This window comes from Erinaceus europaeus, chromosome 2 (genome assembly GCF_950295315.1).
Source record: "Erinaceus europaeus chromosome 2, mEriEur2.1, whole genome shotgun sequence".
Lineage (NCBI taxonomy): Eukaryota > Metazoa > Chordata > Mammalia > Eulipotyphla > Erinaceidae > Erinaceus > Erinaceus europaeus.
Genome location: NC_080163.1, coordinates 111,780,757 through 111,807,595, shown reverse-complemented (window position 1 = coordinate 111,807,595; position 26,839 = coordinate 111,780,757). Strand labels below are relative to the sequence as shown.

Genomic DNA, 26,839 nt, shown 5'->3' with positions numbered 1-26,839 from the left:
GTGGCCTCAGGTCTGAAAAATAGATGTTTTCTCCTTGAGGCACAGTAGAAAGAGTGGCAGAGGGGGACTGGTAGAGTGCAGGACTTGCGTGTTACAGACTTCTGGTGCCATTTGTACCCTTTGTGTGATATACTGTGTGTGTGTGTGTGTGTGTGTGTGTGTGTGTGTGTGTGTAGAAATTCCAGGTTGATGTGACCCTAGAGATTCACTACAGAATGTAGCCAAGACCAATGGAGGGTCAGTAGGCAGGTTACAGAAAGCTCATTGACCTGGAGTCAGGAGTCTTGATTCCAATCTGGACACCATAACTCCACTACGCATGAGTTCCTAAGTCTCTAAGATAGAGTGAATCCCTTGCTGCATTAACATTTTGTGACTTTAAGTTTTCTCAGTGGATGCTCCTCAGTCCTGTTATTGCTATGGGGCTCATTCCTAACCAAAAGGCACTCTGGAAGGATGGGGACACTATGTCCCTAAGTTTGAGCCAAATCTTAGCCACAGATAAGGATTGTGACCATTAAGGAACCCATACTGTGAAGCCCTTCTGGAGTATGTGAGAAAGCATTGAATTGGAAATGAAAAGTTCTGTCCATAGTGCTGGTCATCATATGATAGTCATTTATCTATACAATCATTCTATTCCACCCATTTTACAGATGAGTAAAGAAATAAAATAAGTAATATATGCAGCTTAAACGTAAGAGAGCTGGGAGTCTGGCAGTAGCACAGCAGGTTAAGCACAGGTGGCTCAAAGCGAAAGGACTGGGCATAAGGATCCCGGTTTGAGCCCCTGGCTCCCCACCTGCAGGGGAGTCGCTTCACAAGCAGTGAAGCAGGTCTGCAGGTGTCTGTCTATCTTTCTCTCCCCCTCCTCTCTCCATTTCTCTCTGCCCTATCCAACAATGATAACATCAATAACAAATACAACAATAAAACAACAGGGGCAAAAAAGGGGAATAAATAAATATTTAAAAAACCTAACATTTATTTAAAAAAAAAACGAGAGAGCTAATGAGAAGAATTTGATCTGAGAACCTAAAATACTGTCACTAAGAACAAGGCACTGGTACTGGGGGAGATGTAAAAGGAAAAAACAAAGGCTTATGATGTGTATATTTATTTATTCCATTCCTACTCCAGAATCAATCTCTATTCCCTACTGGCTCCAGAATGTTTAACATATTTTATTTCAGCTTAGTCTCTCCATATATTTATCAGGCCACATACTCCCCCAAATTTCAACCTTCTTGAGGGCTGGAACCCTATGTTTAAAATCATTTTCCATGATTTCTAACAGGTAGCAGATGTTTTTAAAAGTATGTTGAGCTGAATCCAGAAAATTGTAGCTTCCACTTTGTCTTTACACAGAACCCTATTTCTGCTGTGTGACATGGGGAGTCTGGAAGATGCCACATGATGCTGAGCAGCACCTCTGTGCCAGGAGGGAGGAAGTAACCATGGCCCCAGGTATTGATTCACTGAGCAATCAAACTACATCCTCTCTGACATGAAATGACACAGATGTGGGAATTGCAGGGGACCTTGGGATTCTGATCCATTTTTTGCAGATGAAGCAGTTAGGAGCCAGGAAAGGCCAGACTTCTCTGGAGTCACATTTTTTTAAAAAAAAAAAATTTACTTATTTATTTATTCCCATTTGTTGCCCTTGTTGTTTTATTATTGTAGTTATTATTGTTGTCGTTGTTGGATAGGACAGAAAGAAATGGAGAGAGGAGGGGAAGACAGAGAAGGGGAGAGAAAGACAGATACCTGCAAACCTGCTTCACTGCTTGTGAAGTGATTTCCCTGCAGGTGGGGAGCCAGGGGCTCGAACCAGGATCCTTACGCTGGTCCTTGCACTTTGCGCCACACGCACTTAACCCACTGTGCTACCGCCTGACTCCCTGGTTTATTTTTGTTTGTTTGTTTTTGTTTTTGTTTTTTGTTTTTAGGAGACACAGAGACTAGAGCACTGCTCAGCTCTGGCTAATGAGGTTACTGGTGATTGAACCTGGGACCCCAGAGCCTCAGCCATGAAAGCCTTTTGCATAACCATTATGCTGTCTCCCTGGTCCCACATGTTTTTCTTTTAATATTTATTTATTTATTTATTTTCCATTATGTTGCCCTTGCTGTTTTTTATTGTTGTCATTGATGTCGTCATCGTTAGATAAGACAGAGAGAAATGGAGAGAGGGGGGGGAAGACAGAGAGGGGGGAGAGAAAGACAGACACCTGCAGACCTGCCTGTGAAGCGTCTCCCCTCAGATGGGGAACCGGGGGCTCGAACCAGGATCCTTACGCTAGTCCTTGTGCTTTGCACCATGTGTGCTTAACCCGCTGTGATACCGCCCAACTCCCCCCACATGGTTTTTTTTTTTAATGGCAAGACCAGGAATAGATACCCTGTTCCTTCATTTCCACATGCTGCTGTAGAGCCTGATTATCTACCCTCTATAATATGAATCTGAAGGCCAAGCTCTCCTCAGCTGATGCAATCACTGGGGAAACAGAATTAGAGACAAGGTAGCACTGAGCTGGGAGAATCTGGGAACCTGCTGAATATTTCTGCCCCCACCCCTTGCAGCACAATGGAAACCCCGACCCTAGCTCAGTTCTGGGGTGGAGGTAGGTGGGAGGTTGAGGTGTGGTTAGGCATCTCCAGGAGTCACAGACTTCAAACTGGGTTCCACTCAGACTGAGTCTAAACCAAACCAAAAAGAGCACTCAGTATATATTACATTTCTGTCCCTTTTGTTGTTGCAGGGGCTTCTCCACTTTATGTTAACTCTTTCAAATAGAGATGCACAGAGAGAAAGACACCACAACATTGAAGCATCCTCCAAAGTGTTGGAGACCCATCTTAAACCTGGGCCATGTGAATAGCAAAGCAGGTACAGTTCCCAGGTGAGCTATTTTGCTGGCCCGTACTTTTAAGTTCTGTGAATTTGGAAAAATTCCAGCCTTAAAAAAAAAAAAGGAAAAGAGGGGTCGGGTGGTGGTGCAGTGGGTTAAGTGCATGTGGCATGAAGTGTAATGATCAGCTTAATGATCCGGGTTCGAGCCCTGGGCTCCTCAACTGCAGGGGAGTAGCTTCACAGGCAGTGAAGCAGTTCTGCAGGTGTCTATCTTTCTTTCCCCCTCTGTCTTCCCCTCCCCTCTCCATTTCTCTCTGTCCTATCCAACAGCAATGACAGCAATAACAACAATAATAATAACAACAATGATGATAAACAACACAGGCAACAAAAGGGAAAAAATAAAAAAAAAGAAATTAAAAAAAAAATTCCAGTCTTCAAAACAAAGAAATTAAGGTGTGTGTGGGGGGGTGGGGTGTGAAGGTGAAGTACAGTGGTCTGTGTCCTTGTATGTTAGCCCCACTGTGACTCTCTACTCAGCTGTCACTATTGGAATGATCAGCACATATATTCACTCAGTATTTCACATATGTCGCTTGAACTCTAAGCTGGGTTTTCTCACTAACAGAGTAAAGATCTTAGAATAAATGTCTCCCAGATTCTCTTTCCACTGAAAGATGCTTCTGTATTTATGAATGCAGGATGCTAAGAGTTGGTCCTACAGCTCCTTTTCCTTGGATAGCTGAGAACAAAGTTACCTACTGGATTTCTGATTGCTTTATTACTGACAGTGAACTTTGGGCCTTAGGTCTACCATTGTCAAACTGGGATTAATAATAAATAAATAAAACAAACAAACAAATAAATGCCTTATAAATAAAACTTTTTAAAAAGCCATCCCTTTTAAATAACACACAGAAATTTCATTAGAGCTCACTTTCCAAAGAGGCAAGTCATCTGTTCATTTTGTGTACTGTGGGCATGGGTACACAGCACTTTACAGCTACACAGCTGCTTTCAGCAACCCCTTCCATTTCTCCACCAGTTCGTCTTACATCTAGGCAGATTGAGGGAAAGGATTTCTGGATTCTGTTTTAGGCATCTCTCTCTAGTTTCCATGCATACATTCTCTTTAACCCACGGACTCTGCATGGTTCAATTATGCATGTACACATATCTTTTTTTATTTTTATTTTTTTTACCAGAGCACTGCTCAACTCTGGCTTATGGTGGTGTGGGGGGATTGAACTTGGGACTTTGGAGCTTCATGCATGAGAGTTTCTTTGCATAGCCATTATGCTATCTACCCCCCACCTTTTTATGTGCTTTAATTTGTCACTTTGCTAAAAGATTTTCTGGGTAATACACAATATTTAATTATTCTCTATTTCCCACAGTGTCCTGCACACAGTAGGATATGTAACATATAGCTTAGAAGAGTTCGTTATCCAATAAGCTTTATAGACAAAAATATACTTGTTTTTTTTTTTTTCACACTCAAAATATACTTGTTTTTAAAAACAATTTTTATTTTCTTTATTTAGTAATTGGATAGAGACAGCCAGAATTCAAGAGGGAAGGAGGTGATAGAGAAGGTGAGAGACAGTGAGACACCTGCAACACTGCTTCACCATTCACAAAGCTTTCCCCCTATAGGTGGGGACTTGGATTTGAACCTGGGTCCTTGCATCTTGTAACATGTGTGATCGATCAACCAGGGACACTACCACCCGGCCCTGAAATATACTTGTTATGAGATACAAATGATTTTCTCAAACATTATCTTTTAGGGCCGGGTGTTGACTCACTGGTGGAGTACACATGTTACCATGGAGGAGGACTCTAGTTTAAGCCTCTAGTGTCCACTTACAGGGCAAAAGCTTCATGATTGGTGGATCAGTGCTATGTCTGTCATTCATACACACACACACACACACACACACACACACACCCCACACCTCTCTCTCCTTATTTCTCTCTCTTACCCTCTAAATCTTCTTCTTCTAGCGTTTGCCACCCTCTAAATAAATAAACATGACAGAAAGGAAGAGGAAAAAATGGCTGCTGGAAACAGTGGAACTATGTAGGAATAACCCTCATGGTAAATATATGTTTATATGTAAACCACCTACCCCCACCCTGTACCATTTCAGAAGACCTCAGGCACAGCTCATTGAAAAAGTGTGGCTTTGTAAACAACTTTATTTTCACTGACTTGATCTCACATGTGTGGCCTCTAAAACTGGTATTTGCTTCCCTTTATAACTTGCACCTTGGAGAGGCTGGCTGATAAATGAGAGATGAATAATTCCTTATTGCTACTTATCTGCTGAATCTATAAACTAGTGTCAGCATTTGCTCAGTTGGGTTTAAAGCTGTGCCTGGTATACTTATTAACCTGTTTAAAATAAGCCATAAAAATGGGCTTGGTAGGCAGTTCTTTTAACTAATTTTTTTAAATGACATTGGTCATTTTCTACTAATTTATGGTGTGACCTTTGGCAGAACACTTAACCTCCCTAGGCTTCACCTGCAGAATAAGGCAGCTTTAAGAGGCCTGCAGCTCCATCTTCCCTGTTTCTGGGGTTTTTCAGATGAGTAAAAGAACCTGAGAATACCTGTTGGGAAGTTGGGGACAACACTTGGTGATTCAGCATTTTGAATTCAATTCTGCTACTTACTAGGGGTGTGACCTTGGGCTACACACGTGAGTCTTAAGATTCCTCACTTATAAAATGGGCATAAGGCTCTAATCACTTCAAAGAGCAATCAGATGTAAGGATCCCATATAATACATATGCAAGCCCTTTAATAATTGTTATTTATTATCCCTACTTTGTAGAGAAGGGCAGAAGGGTACTGTTTAGTTAATCAGTTGGTAGATGAGTCCAGTGAACTGATTGATTTCTCTCTATTTTGTGTTTATATGGATTTATTTAAATTTTTATTTAATTAATTAATTTATTTTGCCAGAACACTGCTCAGTTCTGGCTTATGGTGGTGCTGGGGATTGAACCTCAGACCTCAGAGCCTCAGGCTTGAAAGGTTTTTGCATAACCTTTATGCTGTCTCCCCAGCCCTATATTTTTAAAGATTTTATTTATTTATGAGAAAGATAGAAGAGAGAGAAAGACCCAGACATCACTCTGGCACATGTGCTGCCGGGGATTGAAATCGGGACCTCATGCTTGAGAGTCCAAAGCTTTACCACTGCACCACCTCCCGGACTACTATTTTTTATTTTTTAAAAATATTTTATTTATTTATTTATTTTCCTTTTTTGTTGCCCTTGTTTTTTTTTTATCATTGTTGTGGTTATTATTGTTGTTGTTACTGATGTTGTTGTTGCCAGATAGGACAGAGAGAAATGGAAAGAGGAGGGGTTAGACAGAGGGGGAGAGAAAGATAGACACCTACAGACTTGCTTCACTGCCTGTGAAGCGATTCCCCTGTAGGTGGGGAGCCAGGGGCTTTAACTGGGATCCTTAGCGGGTCCTTGCGCTTTGTGCCACGTGCACTTAACCCGCTGTGATACCGCCCGACTTCCCCGGATTTTATTTTTTTTTAAATCTTATAACCATCAGGGCACTTGGGATTCTTCTCTGGGTGTTCAAGAAAAATCTGTGCCTGGCACAATTTTTGGGAAGTTACAGTAATGAGAAAACCTAGTCATATCTGTGACCCACAGATCCAGGAACTTCTACCTAGTAGAAAATAAAGGATTTTCAAGGCATTGGACATAAGTACCCTTCCCAGCACTGGTTCCCTAACTGCACCGTTTGTTTTGAGGGTGTGTTCTGGCCTTGTAAGGAGTACACATAGTCTGCTCAAGGTTTTGGGTTTAATTCTATTCAGAAATCAATTGTTGCTGAGGTTTCCCTTGTAGAGAATTCAGGTAGCAAAGGCATCTGGAACTGCCCTTTTGAAATTCATTAAGTATGAATGGAAATGGGAGACATTAACTCATAACTCACTTAATTTTTTTTAATGTTTATTTATTTATTTTTAGCCCTTTTTTATTGTTGTTGTAGTTATTGATGTCGTCGTTGTTAGATAGAACAGAGAGAGGAGAGAGGAGGGGAAGACAGGAAGAGAGAAAGATAAACACCTGCAGACCTGCTTCAACGCCTGTGAAGCGACTCCCCTGCAGGTGGTGAGTCAGGGGCTCAAACCCAAATCCTTATGCCTGGTCCTTGCGCTTTGCAACACGTGCGCTTAACCCCGTGTGTTACCGCCGGACTCCCTCATAACTCATTTTTGTCTATGCACTGGTGTGTGTGTGTGTGTGTGTGTGTGTGTGTGTGTGTGTGTGTTGGACTGCAAAAATATGGTGCCTAATAGGCAGAGAGGCAAAGGTCAACTGACTCTAGGCTACATAAAGTACAATACTGCAGTTCCACCAAAATCCTACTCATATTCTTTTACCAACAATCAACGAACTAGACAAAGGCCAACTTCAAAGTGAAAAAATAAAAGAATAGAGAACAGAGCTTTAAAAAAAAGATTTAAAATTCATATACTCTACTGTACTCAGACGACAACTCTTTTTTTTGCAAAATGCTTATTTGCTAATTATAATTAACAATGAAACTGACTTCCTAAATCAATATTACTTTCATTTCCTGTTTTTTTTCTTTACCAGAGCACTGCTCAGCTCTGGCTTATGATGGTGCTGGGGATTGAACCTGGGACTTCAGAGCCTCAGGCATGAGAGTTTTTGCATAACCATTATGATATCTACCCCACCCCTTTTATTTCCTGTCGACTGGAATTTATTACATTAAATTAAAAATCTCAGTGAAGATCTTTTGAAGGTTACCAAAATTTATGGTGGGATTTTGCTTCTATCTCTTGTGTTGTTATTCTCCCTCTATCTACTCCCCATACTTGTGAAGTAGCAGGCAGTCAGCTTTCATTTTTATAAACTGCTGCTTGTTTCTCTACAAATCAGAACTATTTCAGTTTCAAAAATGGCAATTAATATTCATAAATACTTACAATTCACTTAATCTTTAGAGGTATTGTTGGGTTCTTACCTTAAAACCACCCTTCTAGTGCTAAAGACTAGATTCTTACACCAATCCGGGGAAAATGTGCACCTAGTATGTTGTTTTCACCAGTGTAGGTCTCTTCCTTTTCTCATCTCCAGGGATCTAAATAATCAGCCTTTATTTGCAGCTGGACCAGCACCTGCCCTTACATTCCAGCACATTCTTCTGCCAGCAAAGGGAGTTTTAAGAAGAGAGGGGGAAAAGTTACAAGAACTACAAGACTATTGTTTTCAATTTTAGAAACACTCAAGGTTGCAAGTGAAATTCAGAGACAATCTGGATGACTGTGAAAACATTTACTAAAGGGGGAGGAGGTGTCTTTTTGTGCAAGAATCACTCCCACCAATTGTGAATGTCTCTGGCCCAGTAAAGTCCAGAACTATTCTTGGAGTTAGAGTCCACTGAGGTTTGGGGACTTTGAAGCTGAAATCTCTAAAATGGATAAGCCCTGTTGTCATACTTGGAGTTTTCAGAATATCCTTGGGACTTAAGACATATTCTGGACCCTCCCACACTTCTCAAGATATTTTCCCCCTTACTTACAAAGAAACAGAAATTCACTGTACTTCAACTGGGTGGAAAAAAAAATGAGAACCTGTAACAAAGAAAACAAAATCCATCTTTAATCACATCACCCAGAAGAATATGAGTGTTCTCTCTTTTTCTCTTTTCCCAGATTCATACTATACAGAATGCTTTGTAATCTAATCTTAATTTCAAATATACTATGAGATGTTTCCATATCATTTCATCTTTTAAGAAAAAAAATCTCACAGAATTTTGGTAGTGAGCATGATGTAGAACTTCCTCTATAATCTTATAATCTTGGAAGCCATTATTGTTAAATCACTAATAAAATGTTAAAAATTACAGCTACATTATAGGCCTACCATAGTTCATGTAAGTAAACTCTTACAGTTCCAAGTTTACTTCAGGGTTTAGCTTTTTTACTACAGTAAATTAATGTTTGATTTATCTTTGCCAAATCTATTTACTTGAGTAAGCAAAGCATCTATTTCCTCAGAGTACATCTTTATTACTATAAAAATAAGTTCAAACAATGGGAATATCTGTAGGAAGAACAAGTTGTAATATCTAAAATTCCTACTACTTCCAGGCATATTCAATTTTGGGTAAAATAATTTAGAAATACATATTTTCAACTTCTCCAGCAAACTTCTACCTCTGATTAAGCAAATTCATTTTCTGAAGTGTTTTGAAGTCTCAGGTTAAGAACTAAAACAACTCAATAAAACCAAGAGAAACTTTTTCCCTCCCCTTCCCTATTTTTTTTTTTTTTTTTGAGTATGGTGCTGCCTGGGATTGAACCTGAGACCTCAGAGGCATAGGTATAAAAAAAGTCTTTTGCATAACCACACCACTATGCCATTTCTCCAGCTCAAAATACTGATTTCTAAGTAATGGATCCACACTATGGCAATTATTTCAGGCACTGAGGAGAGGTCCTGTCTAATTTTTAAGGGTTGTAAGAATTTCAAAATATAAGAAACTAAAACACAAAAATGTTAATTTGCCAGTAAGTAGTGAAGAAAGAAACCCCCAAATCACACTGTTCTAGCACCAAGTCTTACACTGATCCAGGGAGAATGTACACCTGGTGGTGTCTTATCAGATCTAAATTTTCCAGAATATTCTTTTTGATGAGCTTATTGTCCAGAAATTACCTTTTATAGTTTTAAAATCTTAAAACCCCCCACCCCACTGCCTGGGTTTTTCTGGGTCTTCATGACTGCTCAGTCTCACTACTCTAAGTGGACTCACCCCTCCCCCCACCCCAGAAGAGTGTGAGACACATAGACGGAGAAAGAAAAGACATCACAGCTTTGTTCTTGAAGCTTCTCCTTGAATGTCCTTCCTATATGGTGGCCAGGGGATTGATACTGGGTCCTTGTACATGGAAAAGATTGTGCTCTACCAGGTGAGCTATCTCCTAGTTCCTTTGCTTTTAAACAACTTTTAACTGGTAAAGGAGATTAATATGGTTATTTATGAAGGGGTGCTTTATCTTTGAAATAGGTAGCATTTTAAAATCTAGGAAGCGCACTCATACATTTTAATTCCAGAATGTACCAGAAATAGCAGTGAGATAACTTGCTTGGAGATCACCCAGCTTCTGGGTGATGGTTAGGCCATTAGAATGCAGGTTCTGGGTATTTTCTGGCTTCTGCCTATGTGTTTCCTCTGGCTTGTCAGGAAATGGCCCTCATGGGTTTCCCATAGGTCTTAAAGTTGTATGGATTAATGTACAGTACCTAGGACTCTCCATCTCAAGGTAAGGTTGAAGGGGAGGAGGTATAGATGGTTACTGGGGCACCTGAAAGTCACAGCAGCACCAGGGGCTGAGCACTCTGGGCTTAGGCATGAACAGGCAGAGATAATTTCTCCCATGGAAAGATCAGGGATGCCCACTCAGGAGCGTAGCCTCACTTGTTGAGTAGAAGGGGGAGGGGTTAGTAAAAGTGTGTGTGCATAAATAAGCATGGGAGGAGGGGGGTCCTTATCCTCACCTTCTAGGGAGGGACTCCTGCACTGAATGGAAGGTTGGACCAGATAACCTCTGAAGTCTTTCCAACTCCCAACATCTCAGATTTGTATGTCTTGGGGGAAAGAAGTGAGCAGTCACGGGACTGGAATAGTTGGTTTAGGGTCCCGCCCCAGTCGCCAGCCTAGCCCTCATCTTGGGCAAATAATTTAACCTGTCAGTACAAGGCACAATGCCTGGCTCACAGTAAAGCTCTGTAAATGTTTGCTGAATGAATGAATGAATGAATGACAAAATGGGTGGGTGAATTGAAGTCTCCCAACGTCCCAAGAAATAAGGGTGAAAATTGGAATCTTGCCACACCCATGGGTTGATGTGGCATTTGAATGAAACAATGCAGAAAACACTGGCGTTCTTAAAAGAGAATGTTGAATACTCTCAACCCAAAGGGATTGTAACTCGTCCTGACACTGACAATAGGTAGGATTATACTTCACTAGTCTGTAAACTAGTGTTCAGCCTCCACAAAATTCTGCTTCATTAATCCCCTGGGCCTCCCAGAGCTGGGTGGGGCCTGCCAGCCCCTCAGCCCTCCTCCCCGCCCCGGATAAATGTGAAGTCTAATGGATTGTTCAAGCTGCTGTCCAGATTAGATAAGTGAGCCCCTCCGTTATCACTGCTGGAGCAAACCCCAGCTGAAAGCACTGTAGGGCAGTCCTATAGTCACAAAGCCTGGAGAACCTAGAGACCAGATTTCAACTTGCAGTTTTGAGGCACTGAGGCAGTGTCTAGCTCTAATTTCTTCCAGTTACTACCCTTAAACCCCAAGTCCTCCCCTACACCCATCACATTTAAATTAACCCCATAGGAATGGGACTTGGTGGCTATCTACTCTCTGCTAAACTGCCTCCTCTACCCTGAAAAGTCTGGGAACACTGAAAGAACTCCTTCCACCTAATGCCAGAGAGTGGCTGTAGCACAAACAGGGACTAGCACATCCTATCCGTAGGCTAGAAACTTTCCTAAATTCGTTGTTCTTCAATCTTTGCAGAGGACATCTACTTCACTTTATGACCTCCATTCTGAATCCCCCCAATGTCAAGTTTCTATTTGTTAATGAATTTTTAAAAGGTTTTGATTCTTGAAGAAAGTCTCTTTAACATTTTTTTTAGGATGAGCTATTTTTATCTCCAGCCATTTTCTGAAAGCAGAAAGTATCTCCCGCCACTACTACACACAATAAAAATTTCATGTGTGCTTAACAACTTCTATATAAAACAAATAATAAATGCTCAAATTCATTATTTATATACAAGGAAAACTAACAGTTCTATCACTAGTATGACAGAATTACTGTGATCTAACAAAAAGCAAACACACTCTTAGCTGCTGAACAACGAGAAGTTATCTATTTATATCAAATCAATTTCCTGTTAAATCTTGGCTTACTGGAAAGTCACATCATCTGGCCCAGTTTTAGAATTCTGTTTCCACAACTTAAAAAAAATCTGAATGATGTTTTTGAATGAATCAATTTAGTTAGACATCCACCTAGGCGTTGGGAAAATGTTCTTATCGTGCACTATTTATTTAGAGATGGATATTTAAAAGAAAATCCTTAATGACAACGAAAATGAGCATGCTGCAGTTTAATACCCAGAAATTAAATATCCACTATGAACGTTTCTGAAAAACTCCCTAAAAAGACACTTTTATCATGTAGTTTGTTCATAGAAACAGCACATTAAACCTAGCAAAAATTAACTTACTGTGAGGGGCAAGAGTCTCGGGTTGGGTTGAGAGGAGACTGAGATATATACAGAGGAAAAAATTTAAAGGCAGAGCACTGTCTCGGAGAGTCCCACAGTTGCTAAAACCAGCCAATTCTGTAAGTGATCAAGAATGGAACAAAACAAAAAGGCATGTTGATTTAAACAAAAAAAAAAAAATCAAAAGGCAAGGGAATGAATTTTGACTAAGAAAAAGCAATAGTTCTAACTCTCAATAGTTCTAATTCTCAAATTGAGGAAAATGAGAGAAGCAGTGGGGGGAAATGGCTGAACACAAGGAAAGAAGACAATTAACGAATAAAGCTGATCCCTAAGAAAGGAAAGCGGGGTAGATGCGGAAGAAACAACCCATCTCAGTATCGAAAGAAAAAGCCACACACATTCCAGGCATCGACCCGTTCTGACCCAGACTAGCACTAAGAACCTGGATATTGGTGGGGAACTGAAATCGGGAAATGGAGCTACATGGAGACATGTGATTTTGAAGGGTGGATCAGGAGCTTTTCCAAGAGTTTTCTCAGATCACAGTGTTGGGGGTTGCAGGAACAGCAAGAGGGAAGTAATGAAATGATAATGATTTTTCTAGGACCACAGCAAAACTCTACTTGGGGATTCAGCTGCCTCAAACCCTAAACACAGAAGCTTCCTGATCCTTGCTCCAATCTTGGTGCCCACCAGGATGTCTGTGTTGTCCCACAACCCACCAGCCTGAGAAAGGACTGATCCAGTGACTAGAAGACCTGAGTTGGTTCTGGTGACTTGGGGGAAGGATCTATCAGCACCAGACAGAGTATTGAGAAGTAGAACTAGCTAACCTGGGGTGGTGGGTGGTGAAAACTGACCCCTATTGTGACTTTGGGGACCTCACATAATTGACAAACGCTGGAAAAAAACACAAACAAAAAACCAGGAGAAGCCTGCTTTGCTCCTGCCTCCTGCTGCAGGGGTTGGTGGTGCTGCCAGTCTTCCAGGAGTTTGCTCCAAACAGGAGTGGCCCTAGGTTCAAGCTGTCCCGCTTGCCAAAGGGTGACCTAGGATGTGTTCTGACCCAGACCTGAAGTCACACAACTGACTGTGATCTGACCTTACCACCCACCAGCCAAGCACCCATGGTACTAGGTTCCACCAGGTTCCTGAGGCTGCAGATGAGATTCTAGTCCAAATGACCTCCTGGTCCACATGGTGTCACAATTACAATATGTTCCAACCTCTCAGCCTCCCCAGAAACAGTGAAGATGAGAGGTCTTCTGGTGGTCTCCTGGGCTAACGGTGGAGGAAAATGTTAAAGAACCAAGGAGTCTGGCATTTACAAAGTTGTCTGTCCTGGGCTACAGGAGCCCTCTTCACTGCCACCTCCCAACTCCTACCTGACACTGGTGCTTCACACAAACAAGAGTTGAGAGAGAGGTTAATTGACTTTAGTGTAGCCTGTGGAACAGCAGGCATCTTTCCCGACTTTCCTGACTGCGTTTTCCCAGGCTGCTTGTTTCTCATCTAGAACATATCTGATGAGAAGTCCTTTAGCCAGTGATGGTGCCCCAGAGAGCTCAGGGCGTAATTTTTGGGCAGTCAGTTTCCTAGTCTTTCTTTATTCTAGTCATGAAATGAACGGGAGAGACATGTAAAAGGAGTCTGTACATCCTTACGTGTCATACTAAATGGATTCAGATAAACCACTATTCAAGATTACCACCACTTTCTAGTTTTTCTGCTTTGGGACATTTCTGTTTTTTGAGGGGGTTTCTGAGGTTTATTGAGTGTCCCCATATTTGGAAGTCTCCATACCCTGTTTCATGTTATGCCTCTTCTTTTTTCCTTGTTTGTCAGGGTTTGTTTCACTGCTCCCCTTAGACTTTTTCAGATAGAAAAACAGAAACTGACACAAAGAGGGAAAAGGAACGCCTCTGCAGAGGGGAAACTTCCTTCATTACAGTGGGTCACCTGCTTGAATCTGTGTGTCTCCTGCACATGGCAAGCAGAAGCATTATTCAGGTGAGCTATCTTAACATCCCTCCAGCCCTACTCCTTTTAAAAAAATGTAATTTCCCCGTTGCCAACCAAATTCCTTGCAGGCTCACTGGGGCCTCCATAGGACACTTGTAATGTTGCTGTCATTTCTGGTGGGCTCGTAGTGGGGACCCTCCCTGCCTGCGCTTTGGGGCTCCCGCGCCCTGCACGGAGTGGAGCCCAGACCCGCAGCCCAGACCAGGCGGGCCGGGCTCCCTTCTCCTCCCTCCGACCCTCCGCCCCTCCGCCGGAGCTTGACGCCGCAGGGTTTATTGACCTTAGATCAACTGAAGGATTATCAGATTGGCGGGGGGGGGGGGGGGGGGGGGGGACGCGTCCCGTGGTGCACACCCCTCCCACCCGCCAGGCGAGGCGGGAGCCCCTTTTGACCACTGCGGGAAACCTCTGGGTCCTCCCCAGCTCCAGCGCTCCGGTCACCTCCGGGAGCCGCGACGCCTGGATTCTCGTGACCGCAGAGAGCGACGAGGCGGAGCCTTCATGGCCACGGGCATTCTCCTGTGTCGCCCCTAAATTATCTGGATAATTCAGGTGAAAGAGCCTCCCTCCACCCCCCCCCCCAATTATTCGGATAATTGCCTCGAATCTCCACTTGGTGCTGTGTTTAGACAACTGGAGATTGATCACTTGATATCTGTGGGCTGTGCTGCGGCATCCCCACCCCCCTTCTCTGCACTGTCCCCTGACCGAGACGTCTCGGAACCTACACAGGCAAACTGTGATTTTTCTCTCCTAGAAATCAGCTAGCAAATATATCGAGGCATGAGAAAGTCATTTAAAAAAAAAAGTGTTTATTGGGCTCGAGAAAAAGAACAGGGATAAGGCTCAACTTATTAACCTACCTCAATGTCAACCAACCACAGAACTGTCATATTTCTTCCTCTCTGCTAACTATACCCAGCAATGCAAAATTTTCAGACACAAATTGCTTAAAAGAGGACATTTGTAAATATGTTTATGGACTACACAATGAACTCTAACCGAATGGGGCTTTCAAATATCCTTTTAGTTTAGGATAGTTTATCCAAATAAGACTAGTAGAAACAAAATGCTTACTGTGAGTACCACTTAAAAAAATTAAACCAATTTTATGATAGTAAACCTAGCAGTCTTACACATTAAAGCATTCCCCAGATCCCTCCCTCCCCTCCCACCCCCCCCCGTGCCACCATTTTGATTTTTTCTTAATTCTTGAAGAAGAACTTGAACAAGAATGAGAATATTAGCTTTGTAGAAATTAAGGAAGCCTGATGGAGTCAGAGTCCATGGGGAGAGATAAGTACCGTAGAGGAGGTAGTTTTGAATCCAATTTTGGATTTGGCTACTGAGCTGTGAGAGAGGGAAGAACACAGGAAGGAAAGATTTTCTACTCTCTGCTTTGCAGAATGGATATTTGTAATATTTGTATGAAGACATAGAGACAGGGAACTAAATCTTGTTAAATTATTGGCTAATCTTCTAAGACTAGACAGCTAAAATTTGCCTTTGCCTTGTTTCAACCTTTGGGCACAGAGTACTAGAGAGTTCAGGCTCTCAGAGCCTTTGTGGTTGAGCCAGGAATCCCTCTAAACTTCCCATTTTCTACTGGTGTTCTGTTATCTTGCAAAACTGCTCATCTGTATGTACCTGACTTTCTTTTTCTTTTAGAATCAGCCTTTTCTTCTACTATAAATCAGATTCAAGGCTTATTTGTCCAAACCCTTGATACATAGGAAATAGAGATGTAATAATTGCCTTTTACAACCAAGCACATTCAAGCAGGCAGTGAACTCTCAAAGAAAAAAGTTACCTGCAAGATGTACCTCCACCTTTTCTCATCATATGTCTGGCTCCAGGAAAAAATGGGGGTTGGAGGTGGAGATGAAGCCCTGCACCAAGCCTGGCTGACTGTTATCCTGTGGATAAGAAATTATATATAACTATATATTTCTGATATGACCCAAAGGCCATGAGGTCTATTCACTAATTTATGAAGCCACCTGAAAGGCAGAGAGGCACTCTAAGGAAAGAAAGCTTAGGTCAGAAAGGAGATTCTAACCTTGGGGGGGGGTTGCTCTTATGGCATTAGTAGCAGAGAGCCCAGGGTAAACTAAGAAATCAGGGTACATTTGAGGAGCAAAGAGCAAAAAAAAAAAAAAAAAAGAATCCTGGAGCACCTGGTCAGATACCTTTTTTTTTTTTTTAAATGTCTTTGGAGTAGAAAGCTGAATCAGGAGAGAGAAATTGAAATGTTATCCAACTGCGAGGAAAAGAAACAGAAAGAAAATGAAACAGAGAAAGTGGAAATGGAATTCTTGCTCCTGCATCTTGGTTTAGAAGAAGCTTAACCTTTCTTTCTGTTTTCAAAGCCTTAGAGCTTCTCCAAAGTCAGTGCTTTCCTCCTCTGTTTCCTTCTGTTCCTAGAGGAACAGAGTCCTTCCTGCCAGGCCCCAACTTGGGACATTTCCCTTTCTACTTTCCCCAAGGATCACCAGGGGGCCAGGGGACTCACCCAGCAGTGGGAACTGTCCCTGTAGCTCCCCAGGTCCCAGTGACTGGTTCAGGCTGACTCTCAGGGACAGCTCAGTTCTCAGTTGCTCAGAGCGGGGATTCCAAGCTGTTCTGAGCAGTTGAGAGGGAGGCTTTGTGAGTCTTCCAGCGTCCTCAGAGTTCCCAGCTCCCCCCTCGGAATTAGATAACAGGAAAAATAGATAAGAGAAGAGGTTCATTAATTCTGAAGCCTTTTTTTTTTTTTAAATATGTGCAAGTAGAAGGAAACTGCTGGAGAATGAAGCCCTGACTGAACATTTTTTTAGAAGGCTGTGCCACGAGGTTACAAAGATACTTCTGAAAAGTCACAGTGAATGCTAGAAATCACCCTATAGAGGCCCTTTATGGGGATATGCAGCATGTGTTTTCTCCATTTCAATCTCCCTCCAGTCCTGCCTCATATTTGCCTGGTCCTACAATCATCCTCTGAAAGTGGAAATAACAATAGCACCATGATTCTGCCTAATATAGAGATAGAAAAGTGAAAAATTCAAAGTGCTAGATCGTCAAAATTCCTAAAGAGTAAGCCGAGGGGCCAGGTGGTGAGCACACCTGTTACAATGCGCAAGGACCCAGGTTCATGTCCTTGGCCCCCACCGTCAGGGGGAAAGCTTTGCAAGTGGTGAAGCAGGGCTGCAGGTGTCTCTCTGTTTCTCTCCCTCTCTATCTCCACCTCGCCTCTCAATTTCTGGCTGTGTAGTAGTTTAGGCTTTCATGTAGAAGCATAGCCATACCTTCCTTCTCCAGGGGCTTGTCCTTTCAATTAGAATATAGCCATGTTCACATATAGAACATATATATATACATATATATATATATGACAAAATTTAGTTTTGTTACTGGAGCTTCCCTTGGTGCCTTGCCACTGATTTGTGGTGTTGGTGTTTGAACCCAGACCCCACTCATGTCAAGGCCCATGCCCTACCAGGTGAGCTATCCAGTGCCCCCTAAGTTACTTCTTTATCATTATTTTTGTTCACTGGGGATTCACAGCTCTGAAATGATTTTTTCAGATAGAGACAGACAGAGGGAGAGGGGGAAAGGTAGATACCACAGCATGGAAACTTCCTCCATTATAGTAGAGGTTAGGCTTGGGCCTGGTCACACATATAACAAAGGAGATGAACTATCTTGCCTGTCCTCCTCTTCAGCCACTTCTAAGTATCCAGTTTAGTGACATTAAGTACATTTACATTACTGTGCAACCATCATCATCCCAGAATTTTCTCATCTTCTTAAACAAAATAGTATTGTTATTCTTAAAATGTTTTATTATATATATATATATTTACTTTGGATAGAGACAAAGGGAGATAGAAGGTGAGAGAGTGACACTTGTAGTGCTGTTTCACTGCTGATGAAACTTCACCCCTGCAGGTGAGGGCTGGGGGCTTGAACCTGGGTCTTCCTGTACTTCAATGTGTATACTACAATGATCCCCCATCTTCCTTCCCTCAGTCCCAAGTAGTCCCCTTCTATTTCTACTCTGAATCTGACAACTCTGGGTATCTCTATCTCATATAGTATTTGGTCTAATGTATCTGGATTAACACTTAATGTAATGTCCTCAAGGCTCACCTATGTTGAAGCATGTGTTAAAATTTCCTTCCTTTTTTTAGACTGAGTTACATTCCATTGTTTGAATTACATAGCATGGGTAATATATATATGATGCATGAATAGAACACATTTGGTTTATCCATACATTCATCCATGGACATTTTGGGTTGTTTCTTCCTTTTGACTATTATGAATTAGTGCAGCTATGATCATGGGTGGATAAGTATCTGTTGCAGTTCACCCTTTGATTCTTTTAGGTATAGTACACACAGAAGTGGAACATGAAGCATTCTATTATATTTATGAGGAGGTGCCATACTGATTTCCATCCCTTATGGAAATTTTATCTAAAATTTTCATAATTTTAGGGGTTTCATCTTCCTGACTCGGTAACAAAGAGCTAGGAATAGAAACATTCACATACCACAACTGGGATTCTCTTGGAGGCAAACTGCCTTGCCCACTCAGAAGTCTTATAAAACTTTACAGCTGGGAGAAGGTGAAACATGAGAGTCTCTTGAGAATAACAAAGGAATGAATTGGAAGATTAAGGAGCTGACTTCTGGCATTAAGGTGCAATGACAAGAACACCTCTGAATCTTAGCTCTGACATCATCTTCACCTCCATCGTCTACATGTGACCATTATAATATGGATATAACCTGCTCTGAGAACCTATGCCAACTTGTGCCCAGGAGAGGAAGTCCACCAACAGATGCCTCCCTGTTGGCCAGGATCATGGTTGTGCTATGTTTGGCAGGCAGTTCATTTAATTGTATTGATACTACACAGGTAAGAGTGTCCCTTTGGTCAGGAGGAAGCCTAACATGACTAGCTCCTAGTGAGGGTAGGCACTTTATTTGGGTCTGAGTCCATAAAAGATTCCTTGACTCTAAAATTACTTGAAGTTCCTGTGGCATGGGCAGTAGTGAAGACACAAGGGCAATGCCAGGTTTTGACCTAACTGTGCATCTCTGCCCTATGGTCTAGTTGTTAAGTTTCAGTTTTCTTGTATGTTGAGAAATAGTTCACATATCATGAAGCTCACTCTTCAGAAATGTACCATTTAGTAGTTTTGATTATATTCACAAGCCTATGTAATCATCAGAATGATCTAAATCTAGAATACCAGGATGCAATATGATTAACTTTAATGGATGTCTACTATAGCTAGGTAGTGGCACACCTGGTTGAGCACACACATTTCTATGCGCTACAGTCTAGGTTCAAGCCTCAAACCTCCATTTGCAGGAGGGAAGCTTTAGGAGTGGTGAAGCAGTGCTGAAGGTCTTTCTGCCATTCACTGGGCCCTTAGCTGTACTAGCACTATAATTAGAATTGCCTCCTCCTCTTCGCCTTTTGAAAAATTTATTTAGTAACAATGGACAGAGTGAAAGAACAAAGAAGGAAGAGGAGGAGGAGGAAGAGGAGAAGGAAGGAGAAACAGTGTCACTCTGTCACATGATGCCAGGGACTAAACTTGAGACCTCATAATTAAAGAGCCCAATGCTTTATTGACTGTGCTTTCTCCTGGGCCACTTCTCTCTTTCTTTTACCTAATTTCCCAGAGAGATCTTGGACTTAGGTCCTCTGGCCTCAGTTCTGACATTCTTCTCATACCAACTAATTCTGAACTACTTGTGTATCTTTTTTTTTCCCCCCTCTCCTAAAGTTTGATTGATTATCGAGAGAGAAAACCAGAGCATCACTCCAGCACATGTAATGCTAGAGACCAAACTCATGATCTCATGTCAGTGGGTCCAATGCAACATGTCCAAGACCATTTATGTGACTTTTTTTTTTTAAGATTTTATTTATTTATTAATGAGAAAGATAGGAGGAGAGAGAAAGAACCAGACATCACTCTGGTACATGTGCTACCAGGGATTGAACTCAGGACCTCATGCTTGAGAGTCCATTGCTTTATCCACTACACCATCTCCTGGACCACATGTGACTTCTTTAGGCATGCTCTTCTCAGTTTCTCTTGGCTTATAATTCCAGCACACTATTATTACAACAGTTTACTAAGTCCTCAACTTGCCATCTTATTGGAGCTTCTTATTAACTGTGTTCCCAAGGCATGACATTATCCTCTATCCCTCAACTTCTGTGAGCCACCCTTACATGCACTCAGTCTGACTCCAGTCCCTCTAGTCTCTTCACCATTAAAACTTTACTGACATCCTCATCAGGTCAACAACTCTTTATAAAGTTGAAGTTCAAAGTGTGCATGTTTGTAATCTCCTCTTTCATGTTCACATATGAAATTATGCTTCTGGGGTTGGCTTTCTTCTTTTAGAACTAGCAGGATATCTCTGGAAAATTTTTTTTGAGAAGAGGACTTCTCTGGAGATCTTAGTACTTGGTCTCTCTCATTTTTAAGTGGCATACTTCCCTTTTATTTTATTTTATTTATTTATTAATGAGAAAGATAGGAGAGAGAGAGAGAGAAAGAACCAGACATCTTTCTGGTACGTGTGCTGCTGGGGATCGAACTCAGGACCTCATGTTTGAGAGTCCAATGCTTTATCCACTGAGCCACCTCCCAGACCACAGATTTCCATTTTTCTTTTCTTTATTTTTTATTTATAAAAAGGAAACACTGACAAAAACCATAGGATAAGAGGGGTACAACTCCACACAATTCCCACCACCAGAACTCTGTATCCTGTCCTCACCCCTGACAGCTTTCCTGTTCTTTTTAAAAATTTATTTATTTATTTTCCCTTTTATTGCCCTTCTTGTTTTATTGTTGTAGTTATTGTTGTTGTTACTGATGCCATCATTTTTGGATAGGACAGAGAGAAATGGAGAGACAGAGAGGGGGAGAGAAAGATAGACACCTGCAGACCTGCTTTACCACCTGTGAAGTGACTCCCCTGAAGATGGGGAGCTCAGGGCTTGAACTGGGATCTTTTTGCGGCGCCATGTGCACTTAAGCTATTGACTTAAGCCCGACTCCCAGCTTTCCTATTCTTTATCCCTCTGGGAGTATGGACCCAGGGTCATTATGAGGTACAGAAGGTGGAAGGTCTGGCTTCTGTAATTGTTTCCCCGCTGAACATGGACATTGACAGGTCAATCCATACTCCCAGCCTGTCTCTCTCTTTCCCTAGTGGGGCGAGCCTCTGGGGAAGTGGGGGCTCCAGGACACATTGGTGGGGTCATCTGCCCAGAGAAGACTTCCCTTTTCTATGGGGAAGCTATTCTAATGGCCTACTTGGGACATATGTCCCACATTAACCAATATGAAGACAAAAATCAGAATTTTTCTGAGACCTTCCAGGTAGGACTAATAATAATATTTTGTTTTGTTTTGTTCCGATGTTCTTAGGTTGGTAGATGTGTGTCATCTGGATATATGTCCTTCTTAGAAGAGATCCTGTTATCAACACCCATGTCCAGCAGAGAAGCAATTACAGAAGCCAGACCTACCACCTTTTGCACTCCATGATGATCCTGGGACCATACTCCCAGAGGGATAAAGAACAGGGAACCTTCCAATGGAGGGGATGGAATATAGCTCTCTGGTGGTGGGAATTGTATGGAATTATACCCCTCTTATCCCACAATCTTGTCAACCATTATTAATCACTAATAATAATAATAATAATGAAGTTGAAAAATAAGAAAACACAAAGAAGAACTGGGATTGGGTTTGGTTTATTGCACCAAGGTAAAAGACTCTGGGGGTAGGGGAGAGGCTTCAGGTCTTGGAACATGATGGCAGAGGAAGACCTAGAGGGGGTTGAATTGTTATGTGGAAAAGTAAGAAATGTTACACATGTACAAACTACTGTATTTTACTGTTGACTGTAAACCATTAATTCCCCCAATAAAGAAAAAAAATATGGCAAAGAAGAGAAATAAAGAAAGGAAGGAAGGAAGAAAAGAGCCCATTATGTAACAAAGACCCCGAGGACATATTTTGAACTATGTATAGCATTATTAAGTTAATCAGAGTTTTTCAACACTTGCAACAAAAAGACTGCTAACACAGGGCCATACAGAGAATAACCCCTAATTTACTGACCAATTGACCTGTACAAATAAGGAGATTGTAATACTGAGTGAACTGAAACTCCTTATTGTTTCCATATTTTAATTCAAAATGATCAAGACTTTCTTTGACATAACATTCGTTTGTAAGAAAAAAAAGGTGCTACCCACCTTCTCATCCCAAATCTTCATCCAGAGTTCATTAAAAGAAATAAATAGTATTAAATAAAAACTTGAAAAAAAAGAAAGAAGTAGTATTAAAATGTAGGTGTAAAGATTACTATTAAAACCCAAATGCTTTTCCTTTTATGAGCTTTACTGATAGGAAAGATCCTTGCTTCTAATGGACCTCTGGTGGAGGGTTGGGGGGAGTATATTCATAAGAAGATGTAAAGACAACACAGGCAGATATATTCCTTGGATAATTCACCTAATTTCCCCCAATGAGAATGTCTTATCTAATTGTGATACAATACCCAAAACAGGAAATTGACATGAATCAGTGTATATATGTGGTTCAACATCATTTTATCATACAGATTCATATAAGCACCACTGAAACCCAGATACCTAACTAGTTCATCAACCCAAAGACACCCCCACATGCTATCACTGTATAGTTATACTCATTCATTCCCCCTGCCACATCCAATTTTCTCCATCTCCACCTGACAATTTTGAGAATGTTACATTACTAGAATAACATGGTATATGACCTTGTGAGGCTGTTTTTTTTTTAAATTCAGCATATTGTCCTTGAGATCTGTATAAGTTGTTCCATGTATCATTAGTTCCTCTCTTTCATTGCTGAGTAAAATCCCATGAAGTGGATGCACCATTAATCATTCAGCTGCTGAAGCCCTTTTTTCTTGTTTCCAGTTCTTGGCTTTCACAAATGAAACAGCTAAAAATAATTGTGTATGGACAGACAATTTTTTGGGGGTATGTACATGTTTTCATTTCCCTGGGTCAAATGTAAAGGAGTATGATGGTTGAATTACAAGCTTAGTTTTGTAAGAAACTACAGAAAATAAAAGGGAAAATAAATAAATCAATAAAAATAAAAATAATAAATATCACATGCTTATTTGTCATCTATACATTTTATCTCTATATTTTTCAGTGAAATATCTCTCTCTATGCCATTTATCCATTTTTTATATTTATTCTCCCTTTTGTTGTCCTTGTTGTTTCATTGTTGTTGTAGTTATTATTGTTGTTATTGATGTTGTCACTGTTAGATAGGACAGAGATAAATGGAGAGAGAAGGGAAAGACAGAGAGAAAGATAGACACCTGCAGACCTGCTTCACCGCCTGTGAAGCGACTCCCCTGCAGGTGGGGAGCCGGGGGCTCGAACCGGGATCTTTACTCAGGTCCTTGGGCTTTGCCACATGCGCTTAACACGTTGCACTACGACCTGACTCTCAATTTATCCATTTTCTAACTGGGCTGTCTTCACCTTGGAACTTTGAAGTTCTTCATGTATTCTAGATATGAGTCTTTGTCAGATTTTGTGGTTTGCAAACATTATCCCCCATTTGTAACTTGTGTTTTCCTCTTAAGATTGTCTTTCACAGGGAGCTGTGCTCTTTCACAGGGAGCTGTGCACTGGACAGTAGTGCAGCTTGTTAAGCACACATAGCGTGAAGTGCAAGGACAGGTGTAAGGATCCCAGTTTGAACCCCGGGCTCCCCACCTACAGGGGGGTCTCTTAGCAAACGGTGAAGCAGGTCTGCAGGTGTCAATCCTTCCCCCTCTCTGTCTTCCCCTCCTCTCTCGATTTCTCTCTGTCCTATCCAACAACAACAACAGCTATAACAATAACAACCACAACAAGGGCAACAAATAGCCTCTAGGAGCAGTGGATTGATTTGTAGTGCTGGCACCGAGCCCCAGCGATAACCCTGGAGGCAAAAAAAAAAAAAAAGATTGTCTTTCACATGGTAAAAGTTTCAAATTTTGCAGAAGTCAAATGTGTTGGTTTTTCTTTTTCTCTTTTTTAAATATTTATTTATTGTCTTTTATTGCCCTTGTTTTATTGTTGTAGTTATTATTGTTGTCGTCGTTGTTGGATAGGACAGAGAGAAATGGAGGGGGGGGAGACAGAGACGGGGAGAGAAAGATAGATACCTACAGACCTGCTTCACCACCTGTGAAGTGACTCCCCTGCAGGTGGGGAACCCGGGGCTGGAACCGGGATCCTTACACCAGTCCTAGCGCTTTGGGCCACTTGCGCTTAACCCACTGTGCTACCACCCGACTCTCACAGTTTTTCTTATCGATTCTACTTTTGGTGTCATATCTAAAGAAAACTTCACCAATGCTTACATTTTGCAAATTTTGTTTTCTCCTAAGAGAACATTAATATTCTCCTAAGAGAACATTAGACATTTTATGTTTTAATCTATCATCCATTTTAAGGAAGTTTTGCATATGGTGTGACAAGAAGAATAAAGTTAATTTAATCACAGTTGCACCATGATGCACTTGACAACATCAGATGCTTTCTACCTCTCCATGATGTGACTTGAAGCAATGAGGAAACAATCACTTCTCCTGGCTGAGGGGGAAAACTGGACTCCAGGCCAGAGGAATGTTTCCTATCCTTTCCAGTTGGCTTATCTTATTTTAATATATTATTACACAGTTTTGGTGCTTCATTACTCTTATTTATGTTGCTCCTTTACTGTAGTGCTGAAAAAGTCAAGCCCTTCCTTTATAGGTCTATTGTGAGGGCCCAAACCTTCAAGCTCTCCAAGGAGAACTAGGCAGATGGTTCAGCCAGTGGAGCATACATTTTGCAAACCTGAGGTCCCAGGTTTGATCCCTGGTATGGCATATGCCAGAACTGAGTGGTGCTTTGGACTCTTTCATGAAAACAAAACAAAAAACAAAAACAAAAACAGGGGCTAATAGTTATGAAATGTCAATATTGTTTATTTAGTTTATTTATTTATTTTATTGTCACCAGAGTTAGCGCTAGGGCTTAGTGCCTGCATAACAAATCCACCGCTCCCATGGAGTTCCAGTGGCACAGTTGGTTAGCATGAGGCACTTATACAAATCCACCATTAACGTCTGCCATTTTAAAAAAATATTTATTTATTTTCCCTTTTGTTGCCCTTGTTTTTCATTGTTGTTATAGTTATTGTTGTTGTTATTGATGTCATCATTGTTAGATAGGACAGAGATAAATGGAGAGAGGAGGGAAAGATAAACACCTGCAGACCTGCTTCACCGCCTGTGAAGTGACTCCCCTACAAGTGGGGAGCCCAGGCTCGAACTGGGATCCTTATACCGGTCCTTGCGCTTTGCGTGATGTGGGCTTAACCAGCTGCGTTACTGCCCAACTCCCATGCTGCCATTTTTAGCTTTACCCCCGTCCCCTCCACTTAAGGAGGGGAGTAGGGACGACTGGAGTCAATCACTGCTGCTACCATTTTACTTTATTTTATTATTATTTTTTAAAAAGTATTTATCATTGGATAGAGACGGAATCTTTTTCTTTTTCCTCCAGGGTTATTGCTGGGCTCGGTGCCTGCACCATGAATCCACTGCTCCTGGAGGCCATTTTTCCCCCTTTTGTTGCCTTTGTTGTTGTAGCCTCGTTGTGCTTATTATTATTAACATTATTGATGTTGTTTGTTGTTGGATAGGACAGAAAGAAATGGAGAGAGGAGGGGAAGACAAAGAGGGGGAGAGAAAGATAGACACCTGCAGACCTGCTTCACTGCCTGTGAAGCGACTCCCCTGCAGGTGGGGAGCTGGGGGCTCGAACCGGGATCCTTATGCCAGTCCTTGTGCTTTGTGCCACATGCGCTTAACCCACTGTGCCACCGCCCGACCCCCGAGATGGAAAGTTTTAAAAAATATTCTATTTATTTATTAATGAGAAGGATAAGAGGAGAGAGAAAGAACCAGACATCATTTTGGTACATGCGCTACCAGGGATCGAACTCAGGAAATCATGTCTAATAATCCAATGCTTCATCTACTGCTCCACCTCCCAGACCAGAGGACAGAGAGAAATTGAGAGGGGCGGGAGATATGGAGAGAGAGAGAGAGAGAGAGAGAGAGAGAGAGACTTGCAGCCCTACTTCACCACCCATGAAGCTTTCTGCCTGCAGGTGGGGACTGGGAGCTTGAACCTGGGTCCTTGCACTTAACCAGGTACACCACCGCTTGGTCCCCCTAGTGCTACTGTTTTAATCAATCCTGCTGATGGAGGAGGGTGTCCACAAAAACTCTTTTTGTCTTTTCTTTTTGCCTCCAGGGTTATTGCCTTCACAGCGAATCCACTGCTCCTGGAGGCCATCTTTTTTCCATTGTTGTTTGTTGCTGTTATTGGATAGGATTGCCAGAGGAGGGGAATACAGGTCTGTAGGTATCTATCTTTCTTTCCCCTTCTCTATCTTTCCCATCTCTCTCGATTTCTCTGTCCTATCCAACAGTAACAACAGCAATAACAACAACAATAAACAACAAGGGCAACAAAAGGGGAAAAATTTCCTCTGGAGTTA

The 26,839-nt window shown here is 41.7% G+C and overlaps 1 protein-coding gene and 1 long non-coding RNA gene across 2 annotated transcripts in view; one reads left to right on the top strand and one right to left on the bottom strand.

The window, feature by feature from the left end:
* GATA4 (GATA binding protein 4) overlaps positions 1–16,820 on the bottom strand; it is a 93,455-nt gene extending 76,635 nt beyond the window's left edge. Inside the window, exon 1 of the mRNA XM_060184941.1 lies at positions 16,718–16,820. The gene's annotated coding sequence lies outside the window, so the exon portion shown is untranslated. The remainder of the gene's footprint in view (positions 1–16,717) is intronic.
* Positions 13,824–22,561, top strand: LOC132536728 (uncharacterized). The gene is made up of 2 exons (XR_009548224.1): positions 13,824–14,193; positions 21,653–22,561. It is a non-coding gene; the product is annotated as an uncharacterized LOC132536728 (long non-coding RNA).
* Positions 22,562–26,839: the final 4,278 nt, after the last annotated feature.